The sequence below is a fragment of the Schistocerca serialis genome, chromosome 12 (genome assembly GCF_023864345.2).
Source record: "Schistocerca serialis cubense isolate TAMUIC-IGC-003099 chromosome 12, iqSchSeri2.2, whole genome shotgun sequence".
Taxonomy (NCBI): domain Eukaryota; kingdom Metazoa; phylum Arthropoda; class Insecta; order Orthoptera; family Acrididae; genus Schistocerca; species Schistocerca serialis.
In genome coordinates, this window is record NC_064649.1 from 94,563,047 (window position 1) to 94,583,336 (window position 20,290).

Sequence of the window (20,290 nt, forward strand, 5' to 3'; positions counted from 1 at the left end):
TGTTCTTTATAGGAAATGCTCAATATCTCCACCATCATTCCTCAACAATAGCTGCAGTCGAGGAATAATGTTGTGAACAGCACTGTAATGCATGTCCGAAGTTATGGTGAGGCATTGGCGTCGGATGTTGTCTTTCAGCATCCCTAGAGATGTCGGTCGATCACGATACATTTGCGACTTCAGGTAACCCCAAAGCCAATAATCGCACGGACTGAGGTCTGGGGACCTGGGAGACCAAGCATGACGAAAGTGGCGGCTGAACACACGATCATCACCAAACGACGCGCGCAGGAGATCTTTCACGCGTCTAGCAATACTTTTTTTTGTTCTAATAAAACCCCATGTCATTCCAAGCATGTGTGTCAATTTTTACCTCTCTATCTACATCATTCCGTGATTTATTCAGTTTTCAAATTTATACAGACTTTTTGATCACCCGGTATATTGTAGCTTTGTAATCAGATGCAGCACGCAAAAGATAAACATAGAACATCTTTTATGTCATGCTGGGAAGGATTCTTCAGAAATGACGGGACCCGTCTCGGTAATACAGAACTAATGACAATGCTGCTGACGAGACGTTAAGCTTGAGTGTCTGAATATTTTGCCTTCTTCGCCTCGCTGTGCAGCCAGTGGTGCCAACTGTTGCGGGCTTCGCTGTCGACTTGAGGACACGACAGGGCCCCGTGACTTGTGCTCTTCGCTGCTGCCCGGGGCGCACAATGCACGCCTCACACACACACACACACACACACACACACACACACACACACACACACACACGCGGCGCCCCTGGCGCGGCGTCGCGCGCTCTTCCGGCGCTCATTTGCAAGTGAAATCGCCGCCGCCTCCTGCGGGACGACGTACCGCCGAGCAGGCTCGCCAACTTCTGAGACTGGCTCCTCGGCGGTCACCGCTGGCGGGCGGGGATTAATCTCCCACAACAGGAACTGGTTCGCCGCTAAGACTTCCGCGTCCGGGGACAGCCTGGAACGCTGCTACCTGACTCAGCTCTACGATTACGTGTTGATACCTGCTGCCGTAGCCGAGCTTACCAACTGAGGACCCTGAAGCTACCCTCAGCTCTTAGCGCGACGGCGTGTAGTCGGCTACGTGGGGCCTCTGGCCGTGGTGTTTCCGCAGGTAACGTGGCATTTCCGACCGACCAGTTTTGCACGATGGGTTTTCCGACCAGAGTTTCCTCACAACTGATTTCTACATCTACATCTACATGATTATTCTGCAATTCACATTTAAGTGCTTGGCAGAGGGTTCATCGAACCACAATCATACTATCTCTCTAGCATTCCACTCCAGAATAGCGCGCGGGAAAAACGAACACCTAAATCTATCTGTTCGAGCTCTGATTTCTCTTATTTTATTTTGATGATAATTTCTACCTATGTAGGTTGGGCTCAACAAAATATTTTCGCATTCGGAAGAGAAAGTTGGTGACTGAAATTTCGTAAATTGATCTCGCCGCGATGAAAAACGTCTTTGCTTTAATGACTTCCATCCCAACTCGCGTATCATATCTGCCACACACTCTCCCCTATTACGTGATAATACAAAACGAGCTGCCCTTTTTTTGCACCCTTTCGATGTCCTCCGTCAATCCCACCTGGTAAGGATCCCACACCGCGCAGGAATATTCTAACAGAGGACGAACGAGTGTAATGTAAGCTGTCTCTTTAGTATGCTTGTTGCGTCTTCCAAGTGTCCTGCCAATGAAACGCAACCTTTGGCTCGCCTTCCCCACAATATTATCTATGTGGTCTTTCCCACTGAAGTTGTTCGTAATTTTAACACCCAGGTACTTAGTTGAATTGACAGCCTTGAGAATGGTACTATTTATCGAGTAATCTAATTCCAACGGATTTCTTTTGGAACTCATGTGGATCACCTCACACTTTTCGTTATTTAGCGCCAACTGCCACCTGCCACACCATACAGCAATCTTTTCTAAATCGCTTTGCAACTGATACTGGTCTTCGGATGACCTTACTAGACGGTAAATTACAGCATCATCTGCGAACAACCTAAGAGAACTGCTCAGATTGTCACCCAGGTCATTTATATAGACCAGGAACAGCAGAGGTCCCAGGACGCTTCCCTGGGTAACACCTGACATCACTTCAGTTTTACTCGATGATTTGCCGTCTATTACTACGAACTGCGACCTTCCTGACAGGAAATCACGAATCCAGTCGCACAACTGAGACGATACCGCATCAGCCCGCAGCTTGATTTGAAGTCGCTTGTGAGGAACGGTGTCAAAAGCTTTCCGGAAATCTAGAAAAGCGGAATCAACTTGAGATACCCTGTCGATAGCGGCCATTACTTCGTGCGAATAAAAAGCTAGCTGCGTTGCACAAGAACGATGTCTTCTGAAACCATGCTGATTACGTGTCAATAGATCGTTCCCTTCGAGCTGATTCATAAACACTGGTGCGACCTGCACAATTTTCCAGTCTGTAGGTACAGATCTATCGGTGAGCGAGCGGATTCAAGACAGTCGTTTGCCAGCAGCGGATGTGTTCTGACCATCAGATGGGCAGCGCCCTCGCCTATGCCCTTCGTTTCCGTATAGTTTCGTAGGCCTAAGCTACTTGAGTTCTACGAACCGTGACTGACGGAAATAATTACAACGAAAACAAAACTCTCTAATCACTCAATAAAGGCAGGGCTTCTTGTCCTGACTGTATGCCACTGAGGTTCTCTCACACTGTGCTAATGAAATAGCTCCATACTTAGCAATCACATACAGCCGATAGCTCGTTAGCCGGCCGAAGTGGCCGTGCGGTTAAAGGCGCTGCAGTCTGGAACCGCAAGACCGCTACGGTCGCAGGTTCGAATCCTGCCTCGGGCATGGATGTTTGTGATGTCCTTAGGTTAGTTAGGTTTAACTAGTTCTAAGTTCTAGGGGACTAATGACCTCAGCAGTTGAGTCCCATAGTGCTCAGAGCCATTTGAACCATTTGATAGCTCGTTGAGAGATCCCTACCTAAAGACTCGAAAGTTGCATAAGTCACACCAATACCCAAGAAAAGAAATGTGCTGAATTACAGACCCATATCGCTAACGTCCATTTGCAGTAGGATTTTGGAACACACACTGTGTTCCAACATTATGAGTTATCTTTAAGAAAACGATTTATTGACAAAGAGCCAAGACGGATTCAGGAAATGTCGTTCTTGTAAAACACAACTAGCTCTTCATTCTCACCAAGTAACGAGTACTATTGACAGGGGATGCCAAACTGATTCCGTATCTTCAAATTTCCAAAAGGTCTTTTCACACTGTAGCTCAAAAGCGATTTCTAATCGAATTGCGTGTCTATGGAGTATCGTCTCAGTTGCGCTACCGGATTCGCGATTTTCTGTGAGAAAAACCACAGCTCGTAGATGCTTACGGAAAGTCATCGAGTAAGGCAGAAGTAATATCCGTTGTTCCCCAAGGAAGTGTTATAGGCCCTCAGCTGTTCCTAATTTAGGTTCAAATGGTTCAGATGGCTCTGAGCACTATGGGACTTAACATCTATGGTCATCAGTCCCCTAGAACCTAGAACTACTTAAACCTAACTAACCTAAAGACATCACACAACACCCAGTCATCACGAGGCAAAGAAAATCCATGACCCCGCCGGGAATCGAACCCGGGAACCCGGGCGTGGGAAGCGAGAACGCTACCTCACGACCACGAGCTGCGGACTCCTAATTTAGTAGACAATCCGTGTAGCACTCTCACATTGTCTGCACATAATGCTGTCCTTTACCCTCCCATAAAGACATCAGATGATCAAAACAAATTACAGAACGATTTAGACAAGATATGTGTATGGCGCGAAAACTGTGAATTGGCTTTAAATAACGAAAAGTGTGAAGTCATCACCGTGAGTGCCACGCGGGATTAGCCGAACGGTCTAGGGCGCTGCAGTCATGGACTGTGCGGCTGGTCTCGGCGGAGATTGGAGTTCTCCCTCGGGCATGGGTGTGTGTGTTTGTCCTTAGGATAATTTAGGTTAAGTAGTGTGTAAGCTTAGGGACTGATGACCTTAGCAGTTAAGTCCCATAAGATTTCACACATTTTCCACGTGAGTGAATCCGCTAAATTTCGCTTACACGATAAACCACACAAATCTAAAGGCTGTAAATTCAGCTAAATACTAAAAGATTACAATTACGAATAACTCCCGTTGGGGCGATGACGTAGATAATGTTGTGGGTAAAGCTATACGAATAACTCCCGTTGGGATGATGACGTAGATAATGTTGTGGGTAAAGCTAACCAAAGACTACGATTTATTGACAGGCCACTGAGAAAAAGCAACAGGTTTACTATACAGACTGCCTATACTCTGTCTGTACCTCGTCTTACGGGCTACTGCTGTATGGTGTGGTATCTGCATCAGATAGGATCGACAGAGGACATCGTAAAAGATCAAAGAAGAGTAGCTCATTTTCTACTATCGCGCAACACAGGACAGAGAGTCTTGCATATGATTTATGAACTGTAATGGTAGTCATTAAAACAAAGGTGTTTATCGTTGTGGCAGGACCTTCTCATGAAATTTCCATCACCAACTTTCGTTTCAGAGTGCGAAAATACTTTTTTGGCGGTCTCCTTCTTAAGTAGAAATGATCATCACAATAAAATAAGAGAAATAAGAGCTAGGACAGAAAGGTTTACCTGTTGGTTTTTCTTGCGCGCTGTACGAGAGTGTAACAGTAGAGAAATAGCTCGAAGGTGGTTCGATGTACCCTCTGCCAGGCACTTAATTGCGAATTGCAGAGTGATCTTGCTGACGTAGACGTAGAAGGGGAAGCCGCGTCTTCTTGAGGATGCTCATCGCTACCGGGTACGCACAAAAAGTGGTAATTACACGAGCTGGTTGTGTGTGAATTCCGAACGGAGTTAGTGGCGAGTGTGTTTAAAACTCGCAAATGGAAGAATTGTGGCTGTAGAGCAACATTCTTTCCCGCATGACGAAGAAAATGTGTAGATTGAGAAACTAAAGCATAACTGCAGGGAAATTTTAAAGAGGAATTTCAAGATCTGAAAGAGAAAGGTCTACATTTCGTCACATATATGGTAAATTATGGGAACTTCAAATGTTCAAATGTGTGTGAAATCTTATGGGACTTAACTGCTAAGGTCACCAGTCCCTAAGCTTACACACTACTTAACCTAAATTATCCTAAGGACAAACACACATAGCCATGCCCGAGGGAGGACTCGAACCTCCGCCGGGACCAGCCGCACAGTCCATGACTGCAGCGTCCTAGACTTATGGGAACTCCAAGACTGCCTTCTGTGAAATAAGAATGTAAGCTATTGGGACGACCCACAATTCTGGCAATAGTTCGGACATTCAACTGAATGAAGACATTTAGAAATTGATGATGAAATTAATTGGTGGCAATAGTTTTTTGAAACTCGACGATGGGTCTGTTCTGAAAGAAGAGTACCGGTGCACGACTGCAAAGAAAAAACCCGCGTGAAAATGGAACTGTTCTTAAGGACGGGATATTTGGCAGTTATTTGAAGTACTTCAAATAACTTTACTCATAAATATTGACGACGGAATGACAGAAGAAGAGACGAAGGTATTTATTTGTTTTTTTTTTTCCTTTCTTCTCAGGCAGAACTTATCGTTTAGTACATTTCCACTGTTCATACAGCGAAACTTCACCATTAGACATGACGTTCGAATTTATTATCTCTTTCATACCGAATCTGTTCGCAACACAGCTTGCTGACTCTACCCACATACACTGAGATGACAAAGCATTTTGAGCATAAATTGAACTGTCGATTATGTCCCACAAGTGTTCGATGGAATTCACGTCGGGCGGTCTGGGTGGCCAGGCCCATTCCCTCGAAATTTCCAAAAAGTTCTTCAAAACAATTCGCGGACAATCGTGACCTGGTGAGATGGCCATCGATGTTAGGGAACATGAAGTCCATGAATGGCTGCAAATAGTCTCGAAGTAGCCGAATACAACCATTTGCAATCGACCACCGGTGCAATGGACTCAGTTCATTACTTGCGATCACAACCCGCACTATTATGAACCCACCAACACCTTGGACAGTGCTTCGTAGACCACCTGAGTGTATGCATTCATGGGGTCAGCGCAGTACTCAAACCCTACCATCAGCTCTTATCAACTGAAATTGAGACTCGTCTGACAAGGCCGCGGTTTTCCAGTCGTCTACGGTCCAAGCGATACGGTCACGAGCCCAGGAGACACGGTGCAGGCGATGTCGTGGTGTTAGCAATGCCACTCGCGTCGGTCGTCTCCTACCGTAGCCCAGTTGTGACAAATTTCGCCGCACAGTCCTAACGGATGCGTTCGTCGTAATTCCTTCATTGATATGTGCGGTTATTTCATGCAGTGATTGCTTGTCTGTTAGCACTCACAACTCTACGCAAGGCGTTCGATACAGTTCCGCACTGTCGCATGATAAACAAAATAAGAGCCTACGGAATATCAGACCAGCTTTGTGGCTGGATTGAAGAGTTTTTAGCAAACAGAACACAGCATGTTGTTATCAATGGAGAGACGTCTACAGACGTTAAAGTAACCTCTGGCGTGCTACAGGGGAGTGTTACGGGACCATTGCTTTTCACAATATATATAAATGACCTAGTAGATAGCGTCGGAAGTTCCATGCGGCTTTTCGCGGATGCTGCTGTAGTATACAGAGAAGTTGCAGCATTAGAAAATTGTAGCGAAATGCAGGAAGATCTGCATCGGATACGCACTTGGTGCAGGGAGTGGCAACTGATCCTTAACATAGATAAATGTAATGTATTGCGAATACGTAGAAAGAAGGATCCTTTATTGTATGATTATATGATAGCGGAACAAACACTGGTAGCAGTTACTTCTGTAAAATATCTGGGAGTATGCGTGCGGAACGATTTGAAGTGGAATGATCATATAAAATTAATTGTTGGTAAGGCGGGTACCAGGTTGAGATTCATTGGGAGAGTCCTTAGAAAATGTAGTCCATCAACAAAGAAGGTGGCTTACAAAACACTCGTTCGACCTATACTTGAGTATTGCTCATCAATGTGGGATCCGAACCAGATCGGGTTGACGGAGGAGATAGAGAAGATCCAAAGAAGAGCGGCGCGTTTCGTCACAAGGTTATTTGGTAACCGTGATAGCGTTACGGAGATGTTTAGCAAACTCAAGTGGCAGACTCTGCAACAGAGGCGCCCTGCATCGCGGTGTAGCTTGCTGTCCAGGTTTCGAGAGGGTGTGTTTCTGGATAAGGTATCGAATATATTGCTTCCCCCTACTTATACCTCCCGAGGAGATCACGAATGTAAAATTAGAGAGATTTGAGCGCGCACGGAGGCTTTCAGACAGTCGTTCTTCCCGCGAACCATGCGCGACTGGAACAGGAAAGGGAGGTAATGACAGTGGCACGTAAAGTGCCCTCCGGCACACACCGTTGGGTGGCTTGCGGAGTATAAATGTAGATGTAGATGTAGACACTGCTCTCGGTCGTTATGTGAAGGCCGTCGACCGCTACGTGGTCAGTGGTGAGGGGTATTGCCTGAAATTTGGTAGTCTCATCGCGCTCTTGACACTATGTATCTCGAAGTATTGAATTTTCTAGAATGAGATTTTCAATCTGCAGCGGAGTGTACGCTGATATGAAACATTCTGGCAGATTAAAACTGTGTGCCGGACCGAGACTCGAACTCGTGACCTTTGCGTTTCGCAGGCAAGTGATCTACCATCTGAGCTACCCAAGCACGACTCACGCCCCGTCCTCACAGCTTTACTTCTGGCAGTACCTCGTCTCCTACCTTCCGAACTTTACGGAAGCTCTTCTGCGAACCTTGCAGAACTAGCACTTCTGGAAGAAAGGATACTGGGGAGACATGGCTTAGCCACATCGTGGGGGATGTTTCCAGAATGAGATTTTCACTCTGCAGCGGAGTGTTCGCTGATATGAAACTTCCTGGCAGATTAAAACTGTGTGCCGGACTGAGACTCGAACTCAGGACCATTGCCTTTCGCGGGCAACCAACTGAGCTTCCCAAGCACGACTCACGACCTGTCCTCACAGCTTCAATTCCGCCAGTACCTCGTCTCCAACTTTCCCAAACTTCACAGAAGCTCTTCTGCGAACCTTGCAAAACTAGAACTCCTGGAGAAAAGGATATGCAGAGACAATGGCTTAGCCACACACAGCACACAGTTTTAATGTGCCAGGAAGTTTCATTGAATTGCCGCGCGGGAGTAGCCGAGCGGTCTAGGCGCTGCAGTCATGGTCTGTGCGGCTGGTCCCGGCGGAGGTTCGAGTCCTCCCTCGGGCATGGGTGTGTGTGTGCGCGTGTGTTTGTCCTTAGGATAATTTAGGTTAAGTAGTGTGTAAGCTTAGGGACTGATGACCTTAGCAGTTAAGTCCCATAAGATTTCACACACATTTGAATATTTTTTTTTTTTCATTGAATTCTCTATTTGGGAAAAGATATATCCCATGCTTCTGACAGCGACTACCATTCCGCGTTCAAAGTCTGTTAAGTCTGTCGTGCTGCCATAACCACGTGTTAAACCTTTTCACATGAATCACAAATGACAGCTTCGCCAATGCACTGCCCCTTTATACTTTGTGTACCGATACTACCGTTACCTTTATATGTCCATGTTGCTATCCCATGGCTTCTGTCGACTCAGTGTGTGCGATTGAATGTTCTAATATAAACAACATTATGTAGCTGTACGACAAATAGTTCAGGAGATATGACATAAGATACATCTAGATGTGTGAGAAACCACCCTTTTGCTTAAAAAGGTACGGAGTCAGACTTTAACATTTCGGATGATGTTTTAATTTATTACTTTTTCACCACCAACTCTGTACGCAACATACGTTGCAAACAGTATCTACCGATATCACTCAATGTATCTGCAAAATTATACCTCTGTATGACCAACAGTTTACGATATGTGACGTCATGAACAGTGAGTTGCGTGAAAAAGCTGCTTTTGCTTAAAAGAGAGCGCCAGTTACCCAGACTGTAATCATCCAACGTTTCACAATGAGAGCTACTAGCTACTTCCAACAAACTTTAATCATAATTTCAAAAACCAAGCGAGGTGGCGCAGTGGTTACACACTGGACTCGCATTCGGAAGGACGACGGTTCAATCCCGCGTCCGGCCATCCTGATTTAGGTTTTCCGTGATTTCCCTAAATCACTCCAGGCAAATGCCGGGATGGTTCCTCTGAAAGGGCACGGCCGTCTTCCTTCCCCATCCTTCCCTAATCCGATGAGATCGATGACCACGCTGTCTGGTCTCCTTCCCCAAACCAACCAACCAACCATAATTTCAAACCTTTTCTAAACTATTTGCTGCTGAAATGTTTAATGTTAAGCATTTAACACATTAAATCATTTGTAACGTAACTAGATGATGTTTTATACATGTGAGTTCGATTCTTTAAATAATCGTGTGTTTACTGGTATTTTCAGTAAAGCCTTCAAAAATGGTTCAAATGGCTCTGAGCACTATGGGACGCAACATCTTAGGTCATCAGTCCCCTAGAACGTAGAACTACTTAAACCTAACTAACCTAAGGACATCACACACATCCATGCCCGAGGCAGGATTCGAACCTGCGACCGTAGCGGCCGCGCGGTTCCAGACTGTAGCGCCTAGAACCGCATGACGACATCGGCCGGCGAAAAGACTTCATTTAAGTTTACATTCAATGTTAAGAAATTTCTCTTTCTGAAAAATGTATTCCTTGCTATTGGCCGTCTGCATTGGCCGTCTGCATGTTACATTCTCTCTCTTTCGTCCATCATCAGCTACTCGTACTTCGCTGCCCTGACAGCAAAACGCATCAATTAATGTTAGTGTCCCGTTTTCTAATCTAATTCCCTCAGAGCCACCTGGTTTATTTTGACTGCACTGCATTACTCTTTTTTCACTGTTTCTGAAATTCGTCTTATGACCTCTCGTCAAGACAGTATACACTCCTGGAAATGGAAAAAAGAACACATTGACACCGGTGTGTCAGACCCACCATACTTGCTCCGGACACTGCGAGAGGGCTGTACAAGCAATGATCACACGCACGGCACAGCGGACACACCAGGAACCGCGGTGTTGGCCGTCGAATGGCGCTAGCTGCGCAGCATTTGTGCACCGCCGCCGTCAGTGTCAGCCAGTTTGCCGTGGCATACGGAGCTTCATCGCAGTCTTTAACACTGGTAGCATGCCGCGACGGCGTGGACGTGAACCGTATGTGCAGTTGACGGACTTTGAGCGAGGGCGTATAGTGGGCATGCGGGAGGCCGGGTGGACGTACCGCCGAATTGCTCAACACGTGGGGCGTGAGGTCTCCACAGTACATCGATGTTGTCGCCAGTGGTCGGCGGAAGGTGCACGTGCCCGTCGACCTGGGACCGGACCGCAGCGACGCACGGATGCACGCCAAGAGCGTAGGATCCTACGCAGTGCCGTAGGGGACCGCACCGCCACTTCCCAGCAAATTAGGGACACTGTTGCTCCTGGGGTATCGGCGAGGACCATTCGCAACCGTCTCCATGAAGCTGGGCTACGGTCCCGCACACCGTTAGGCCGTCTTCCGCTCACGCCCCAACATCGTGCAGCCCGCCTCCAGTGGTGTCGCGACAGGCGTGAATGGAGGGACGAATGGAGACGTGTCGTCTTCAGCGATGAGAGTCGCTTCTGCCTTGGTGCCAATGATGGTCGTATGCGTGTTTGGCGCCGTGCAGGTGGGCGCCACAATCAGGACTGCATACGACCGAGGCACACAGGGCCAACACCCGGCATCATGGTGTGGGGAGCGATCTCCTACACTGGCCGTACACCACTGGTGATCGTCGAGGGGACACTGAATAGTGCACGGTACATCCAAACCGTCATCGAACCCATCGTTCTACCATTCCTAGACCGGCAAGGGAACTTGCTGTTCCAACAGGACAATGCACGTCCGCATGTATCCCGTGCCACCCAACGTGCTCTAGAAGGTGTAAGTCAACTACCCTGGCCAGCAAGATCTCCGGATCTGTCCCCCATTGAGCATGTTTGGGACTGGATGAAGCGTCGTCTCACGCGGTCTGCACGTCCAGCACGAACGCTGGTCCAACTGAGGCGCCAGGTGGAAATGGCATGGCAAGCCGTTCCACAGGACTACATCCAGCATCTCTACGATCGTCTCCATGGGAGAATAGCAGCCTGCATTGCTGCGGAAGGTGGATATACACTGTACTAGTTCCGACATTGTGCATGCTCTGTTGCCTGTGTCTATGTGTCTGTGGTTCTGTCAGTGTGATCATGTGATGTATCGACCCCAGGAATGTGTCAATAAAGTTTCCCCTTCCTGGGACAATGAATTCACGGTGTTCTCATTTCAATTTCCAGGAGTGTATATTCCGTTCAGAGTTACACAGTCATCGGCAGACCCTCAATTTTTTATTTCCTTTCACTGAACATTAAAGCGATAAAATGAATAAACACTACTGTCAGATCGAAAGAGTAGTTGTAGCATCCGAATGTGCTGACTAGAGTGTCCAATGCAGTATGCTTTCTGCTCTGTATTAGTACAGATATTTTTTTTAGTGCAGATAGCCTGTGAGTGTTCCCATCTGTCATTGTTGCCGAAAATATAGAAGGTGCGAGGAGAGTATCAAAGAGAACACCGAGATTCATTAATCGTTCATCCACCTGGTGTCTTCGGTGCCTTCTAAAGACGTCCCTGTGCAGAACGAGCACTCATTTCGCGAATGCGTTCTTCTTGGTGTGAGGCTGTGAAATTTACAGGCTCTCTACGCTATTAAATGGGAATCAAGATTTAACTGGGATGCCAGTGGCTTTTTGTTTAGTTAAAGCCACACGAAGCGGATAAACCCATAAACTGCTAACAAGATACTATACAAATGCACGCCGGCAAAATCTTACGTATCCGGGTGATGTATGTAACACATACACTGCTGGTAGACGAAAGGAATAGCACAAATCACATTCACAAATCGATTTATACGCTCTGTGCTCGGCTTTTCCCTGCACCACTTGCAGAGTCGCGATTAGTTAAGATCACTGTATACGGCGCACAATTCAGATCATAATCGTGTGCTGCGCGGTCTGAGGCGGTTCAAGTCCTCCCTCTGGCATTGGTGTGTGTGTGTGTGTGTGTGTGTGTGTGTGTGTGTGTGTGTGTGTGCGTTGTCCGTAGCGTAAGTTAGTCTAAGTTAGGTTAAGTAGTGTGTAAGCCTAGGGACCGATCACCTCAGCAGTTTGGTCCCATGGGATCTTACCTCTATTATCATTCTGATGTTACTGAAAGTTGTTATTAAATAGCCTCTGAAGTGAATGGATTATATCGGCCTGTTGCAGGAATAGCTAGTATGATTGTCAATCAAATATGAGTTTCTTTATGTTTTAAAATATAATTTTTGTTACACTGTCTTCTTCAACACTCAACGTAGCTGTCTTAATAGTACGGTAACTGTTCTGACAAGTTACGGTATAGAGTAAGACATGTCCGTCCGAAACAGAGATACACGTCCAGCCCTCCGGAACACCCGAAACAGAGTTACTAGCGCAGCCGAATTATTTCCACATCTACATCTATATGGATACTCTACAAATCACATTTAACTGGCTGGCGGAGGCTACATAGAACCACCTTCACAATTCTCTCTTATTCCAATCTCGTATAGCGCGCGGAAATAATGAACACCTGTATCTTTCAGTACGAGCTCTGATTTGCCTTATTCTATCGTGGTGATCGTTCCTCCATATGTAGGTCGGTGTCAACAAAATATTTTCGCATTCGAAGGAGAAAGCTGGTGATTGGAATTCCGAGAGAAGATTCCGTCGCAATCCAAATCCTGTATAATTTCAGTGACACTCTCACCCATATTTCGCGATAATACAAAACGTGCTACCTTTCTTTGAACTTCTTCGCTCTACTCCGTCAGTCGTATCTGGTAAGGATCCCACACCGCGCAGCAGTATTCTTCTGATGTCTTTATTAGTCGATAAACGACAGCGTCATCTGGAAACAAACGAAGACGGATGCTCAGATTGTCTCCAAAATCGTTTATATAGGTAAGGAACAGCAAAGGGCCTATAACACTACCTTGGAGAACGCCAGAAATCACTTCTGTTTTAAGGTTTATAATTTATATAAAAAAAAGCTACCAGCCACATGTATGGTTTAAAAAGGTTTATTATCTTCAGACCATAACCGGTTTCGGATTTTTCTTACCAATCCATCTTCAGATGGCAGTTACAAGCATTCTTAGTTGGACCTAGTTTTGTTTTTGTTATTCGTTTGCTGCAGAGCTGTGTAGTTCTGCCTGACGAAATATTCGTGCGTTTATGTTTTCGAACGCAAGCTTAATACACTTTTCAATATGCACTAAGTGAGTGCTATTCCAGCCAATGGACGTCACTTTAAACCTCATCATCTTAATTACACACGCAGCACACACGAATAAAGTTTACAAAACGTGGCCCAGCTTCATATTACAAACGACAACAATGTTTACTCGACGACTTTTCGTCAATTACTACGAACTGTGACCTCTCTGACAGGAAATCACAAATCCAGTCACATAACTGAGACGATATTCCATAAGCACGCAATTTCGCTACTAGCCGGTTGTGTGGTACAGTGTGAAAAGCCTTCCGGAAATCCAAAAATACGGAATCGATGTGATGGCGCGCCAGAGCGACCCGAAGGTGTCCAAAACACTTCGGTTGTAACATCATTATCCTTATGTTTCTCAAAACTAGTGAAATTTGTTAAACAGAAACGGTAGACTCGTAGGGTAACCGTGAGAGATTGTCATACTGAAAACTTGGTTAAATGCAATGGAGAGTATATAAATAATTATTAAGAAAAAAAAAATGTTCAAATGGCTCTGAGCACTATGGGACTTAACATCTGAGGTCATCAGTCCCCCAGAACTACTTAAACCTAACTAACCTAAGCACATGACACACATCCATGCCCGAGGCAGGATTCGAACGTGCGACCGTAGCGGTCGCGCGGTTCCAGACTGAAGCGGCTAGAACCGCTCGGCCACACCGGCCGGCCAATATCAATAAGAGAATTAGGCGTTTTGGCGCCTAACACCCGAATGTGCCGACCATCAGAGGCAAGTTCAGTACAATTGGCGTACTCTCCTACGGGACTGATGCATACTGTACCATCTGTCGCTTGTACCGCACTCCACTTTTGTACCATGTGCTACTTCACGTGTATCAAGCTGCATCAAGGCGAGCTTCTAGCAAGATGAAATACTGGCGGCCACAGCCAGCAATATCACAACGCTTTGGTGAGTGAGTTTGCGAGTATCAAAATATGCAACATATATGGACCTATCTTTTGTTTGCATTGACTTACAACAATAAATTTTTTATGGGCCAAGGGACCATAGACCTGAGTATTTGACATACATTTCAACTTATATCTCTACCCGTTGATGAGGGAAAGAGGTCTTAACAAATGGACAGAAAGATAACAAACGGAAACAAAAATTTTGTGATAAAAATCACAGGATAACAATTTTCGGATTTTGTCCTTTACCTGTACTGCAAAACCTTGCTTCTCGTAAAATTTGGTGATTCTAGGTCAACAGAAAGTAACCTGTAGGTTTTGATGCGTTACTTTTCGAGTATCGAAAACATCTGACATAAATGAGCGTATCTTTTGATTGGGTTGATTTGGAAGCTTAAGTTTTTCACAGCACCAATGGACCTTAGACCTTAGTACATGGCATAAATTTCAGGTTGATACCCCTACCCCAGCCCTTGAGAAAAATGGGTTTAAGAGTCAGAAGGACGGATAGAGGGACGGACAACCAAGTGATCTTAGAAGAGTTGCGTTTTCCCATACTGAGGTACAGAACCTTTAAGAATATTAATAAACTAAAATCAGAGACTTGGCGCACTGTCCCCAGTCGTGGCAGCCAATCTAATTGTCCGCCTACTAAACTGGGGCTGTTTCTCACAGAATCGGTGTCCTCTCTATTAATTCTCCTCACCTGGCCCCACTTCTTGTGCTGTGGATTGAACATTGGGCTGGAATATTATGGCTACTAAAGCTGGAAATACACTACTGGGCATTAAAATTGCTACACCAAGGAGAAATGCAGATGATACACGGGTATTCATTGGACAAATATATTATACTAGAACTGACATGCGCTTACATTTTCACGCAATTTGGGTGCATAGATCCTGTCAAATCAATACCCAGAACAACCACCTCTGGCCGTAATAACGGCCTTGATACGCTTGGACATTGGGCCAAACAGAGCTTGGATGGCGTGTACAGGTACAGCTGCCCGTGCAGCCTCAACACGATACCACAGTTCATCAAGAGCAGTGACTGGCGTATTGTGACGAGCCAGTTGCTCGGCTACCATTGACCAGACGTTTTCAGTTGGTGAGAGATCTGGAGAATGTGCTGGCCAGGGCAGCAATCGAACATTTTCTGTATCCAGAAAGGCCCGTACGGGACCTGCAACACGCGGCCGTGCATTATCCTGCTGAAATGTAGGGTTTCGCAGGTATCGAATGAAGGGCAGACCCACGGGTCGTAACACATCTCAAATGTAACGTCCAAAGTGCCGTCAATGCGAACACGAGGTGACCGAGACGTGTAACCAATGGCACCCCATACCATCACGCCGGGTGATACGCCGGGTTGGAGATGGCGAATAGACGCTTCCAGTGTGCGTTCACCGCGATGTCGCCAAATACGGATGCGACTATCATGATTCTGTAAACAGAACCTGGATTCATCCGAAAAAAATGACGTTTTCCCATTCGTGCACCCACGTTCGTCGTCGAGTACACCATCGCAGGCGCTCCTGTCTGTGATGCAGCGCCAATGGTGACCACAGCCGCGGTCTCCGAGCTGATAGTCCATGCTGCTGCAAACGTCGTCGAAATGTTCGTGTCGGCCGGAGCGACCGAGCGGTTCTAGGCGCTACATTCTGAAACCGCGCGACCGCTACGGTCGCAGGGTCGAATCCTGCCACGGGCATGGATGTGTGTGATGTCTTTAGGTTAGTTAGGTTTAAGTAGTTCTAAGTTTTAGGGGAATGTTGACCTCAGAAGTTACGTCCCATAGTGCTCAGAGCCATTTTTTTTTAACTGTTCGTGCAGACGGTTGTTGTCTTGCAAACGTCCCCATCTGTTGACTCAGGGATCGAGACGTGGCTGCACGATCCGGTACAGCCATGCGGATGTCTGTCATCTCAACTGCTAGTGATACGAGACCGTTGGGATCCAGCACGGCGTTCCCTATTACCTCCCTGAACGCACCAATTCCATATTCTGCTCGACCAACGCGAGGAGCAATGTCGCGATACGATAAACCGCAATCGCGATAGGCTACAATCCGACCGTTATCAAAGTCAGAAGAAGCGTGATGGTCCGCATTTCTCCTTCTTACACGAGGCATCACAACAACGTTTCACCAGGCAACGGCGGTCAACTGCTGTTTGTGTATGAGAAATCGGTTGGAAACTTTCCTCATGTCAGGACGTTGTAGGTTTCGCCCCCGGCGCCAACCTTGTGTGAATGCTCTGAAAAGCTAATCATTTGCATATCACAGCATGTTCTTCCTGTCTGTTAAATTTCGCGTCTGTAGCACGTCATCTTCTTGGTGTAGCAATTTTAATGGCCAGTAATGTATTACGATATTAATCACCTATCCAAATTTCTCGTGTGTTTCCTATACTGCTTGCTCAACGCGCACGTTGAATAAATCATCTCCGAAAAGCATTGCTGTCCGGACGTCATAAAGAGACGTGTGACAGCCACGGTGCTGGAGACAGGGGCCCAGGTCTTGCTGGTCGCGCCGACAACGTCGCGATAAGGCCGTGACGCGGGGCAGCAGTGCGTGTCTGTCCGGCGTGGCAGGTGAGGGTCGCGTGACCATTGTGGCGGGGCGCAGCTGCTGGCACTGGCGCGCCACTGCTCTTACGCACTGGCTTGGCGGCAGGCGGCAGCACCTGCACAAAGCCCGCTAACGAGCTGGCCGCCTCTTTCTCTGTACGTCGTCCTGACGATGACGTGGCGGCGGGAGGAAACGGACGCGCGCGTAGCCGGCAGGGGGCCCCCCGACAGCGTCTGACGTACACAAGGGTGCTTGTCGTGTTTTGGACAGAGGGGAAACTCTCCTCTCCACCTCCTCTGTCTGATATTTTATGCTGATTAAGGTTTGTCCTTGTAAGTGCCAGACGTACTGAAGGTTCCTACTCTGGTGGCTACATATCCTCTCACACGAAAAGAAGTACTGTAGATATGAAAAGGAAATTGCAACATATACTCAAAAATGGCTCTGAGCACTATGGGACTAATATCTGAGGTCATCAGTCCCCTAGAACTGAGAACTACTGAAACCTAACCAACCTAAGGACATCACACACATTTTACGCCCGAGGCAGGATTCGAACCTGCGACCGTAGCGGTCACGCGGTTGCAGACTGAAGCGCTTAGAGCCGCTCGGCCACAACGGCCGGCGCACCATATGCTAGAGCATCTCAAAGAATTTAAGAGGGCACTTATGCGAAACTGTATTTCTCTGGAAAAAACCTTATAAAGTCTAAAGTTTTCAAGACATTGTAACTAAATCTGGCACAGTTGTTAAGAAATGCTATGTGTATACACATATGTTTACATGCCTTTTGAGGCCATACGGTTTTAATTATAAACAACCGAATTTTTTTCAACAAGGTGAGTATAAATTATCCTTCTTTGAAAATCTATCACAGCGAAATTAACGCCCTTTTTTTAAATGTCTGCTATAGAGTACCATTACCACAGATATTGGTCCAACAGAAGTTTGATATCTTCTGTTACTGGATTTTTACAGCTCTGGTGATTGAAATTTGATGGGAAGATCCCGTCGCAACGAGATGATGTCCACTCCAGTTCACGTATCATGTCTGTGGCACTATCTACCCTATTTCACGATAATACAAAACGAGCCGCCCTTCTATGCACTCTTCCTATCTCATCCGTCAGTCCCACCGGATGCGGATCCCACACCGCACAGCAATACTCCAGAATAGGGCGGACAAGCGTGGTGTAAGCAGTCTCTTTAGTAGACCTGTTGCACCTTCTAAGTGTTCTGCCAATGAATCGCAGTCTTTGGTTTTGCTCTACCCACAACATTGTCTGCGTGATCGTTCCAATTTAGGTTATTTGTAATTGTCGATATCAAGCACGGGCAGGTACACGTTTCTGCTTCTCAGACCATCTTCTCAGAAACAAACGTCCATATGAGATTTTGGAATGAGAGCCCTATTGCACAATCTTCCCTTACATACCAAATGTAGACGGCACCGCTCCTGCCTCCTTTCCGTTACTGCGCCGAAATGCTGACCATTCGTATACACAAGCATGTGGAATAGACCGCACCAACTTGGTTTTCCTTGCATGCCACCTTTATGATGGTGTAATTTTAATGCCGGTAGTGTACAGTTCGAGGCACTACGTAATGCTCGTTGAGCGGCACTCAAAGAAAGTCGCCACTGTCTGAACCTAGTATTGATCCTGAGAGAATAGAACAGGGTAGAACAGGAAGGGCAGGATGTGGCGAGAAAGAGTGCGGCTTCCACAGACGCAGGCCGCCACTGTATGGTAACGGCCCCTGGCAGGTCGGCAGCGCCGCGTCGCTGATGGCTGCAGACGTTTCTGCCCCGGCTGCTGGCCTCATTTTCAGGAGCCGTGGCAGCTCCTGCTCTGCTCTAGTGTGGGCCTCCAGAGGCGCACCGTAGTCGATACAGGCTGCCACAGCGCTTCTCCGCTCCTCACCTCCACCACCGAACAGGCGGCATGTGTTTCCTGCTCTCTACCATCCGATATCTAAGCGGAAAAATTTGACTGTGTGGCTTTCTTTTTTTTTTTACAATCGTATTGACCAACTAGGATCACGTTAACAACTTCAGTTCCTCTTCTTCCTTTGTTGTTCTTTCTATTTTTCCAGTATTCCCTCATTTTCTCCCCATGGAGTCTCTTCCTCTCTTCTGTCCGTGTTGTTCCCGATTTTTTATTTCTTCTGCTTTGAAAGCCTTCCAAATTTAGTATTTTGTTTTTAAAACGGTTTCTTTCTGCCAGTTCTGGTTCTCTGATGTTGTTTCTTTCAAGATCTTTTCTTACTTCTGTAACCCATGCTATTGTCGATTTCTTCTTCCAGAAATATAGGAGTATTTGTTTTGTTAGTCTATTTCCATTCATTCGGTAGAGATGTCCAAAAAATGTTAATCTTCGTTTGGCCATTACTTCAGATATTTTCTCTATATTTTTGTAGATCTCCTCATTACTTCTTATTTTCCAACCATCTGCAGTTTTCATTGCACCCATTATTTTTCTAATAACACTTCTTTCCAGTACCTCTAGTTTGTCCATCTTATAGTTCATCGTTAGGCATTCAGATCCATAAAAACATTCTGGTCGTACCACTGTGGTGTGGTGTTTTAGTTTTATTTTTCTATATATACATTTCTTGTTGTAAATATTTTTGATCAAACCATATGCTCTTTCCATTTTGTTAATTCTTACATCTATTGTAGATTTTTGTAGTCCATTCTGTTGTATAGTTTCTCCAAGATATTTAAATTTATTTACTCGCTCTATTTTACCTATTTGTGTTTCTATGTATTTTGGTGCATTTTTTATATTTGTCATGAATTTTGTTTTTTATTTTTATTTATTTATTTATTTATTTGTAAGAGCGCTGGATCAAAAACGCAACACAGTGTCAGTTGGCCTTATTTTGGTTGGTTTTCTATTCCATGTAGCTGAATATCTCTCTTGTTTTATCTGAACCCTCGCTTCCTGTACCGAAGGTCATTCTGATACGCCACTGTGTGTCTGGTGCTGGTGCTGTTAAAAGTTTCGTTCTCCACAACTATTTTTGTTTTGTGGTCAAGATAAATATTTTCTTCAGAGTTGAGTTGCAAGTCTTTCCTCAAAGCACGTAAGAATTAATTTCAAAGTATTTCTTATGACAGTTTGTTGCATGCTCTTTCTTAGCTAACTGACAAAATGTGTCGGACGACTTAAGGGTTAGCTTCTGCCTAAACAGAAGTAAGGGATGCTCCCTAATAGAGGGTAGTAATTGGTTGTACTATTTCACGTACCTGAAATTTGGCGGAAGTTTATAGAAACACAGGCTCAGAATTTTATTCCAGATGCCACCTTTCCAGTGTCCGAGAGACAAAGACGTTGTGCCACTGTAGGCAAAAATAAACAAGACTTTTA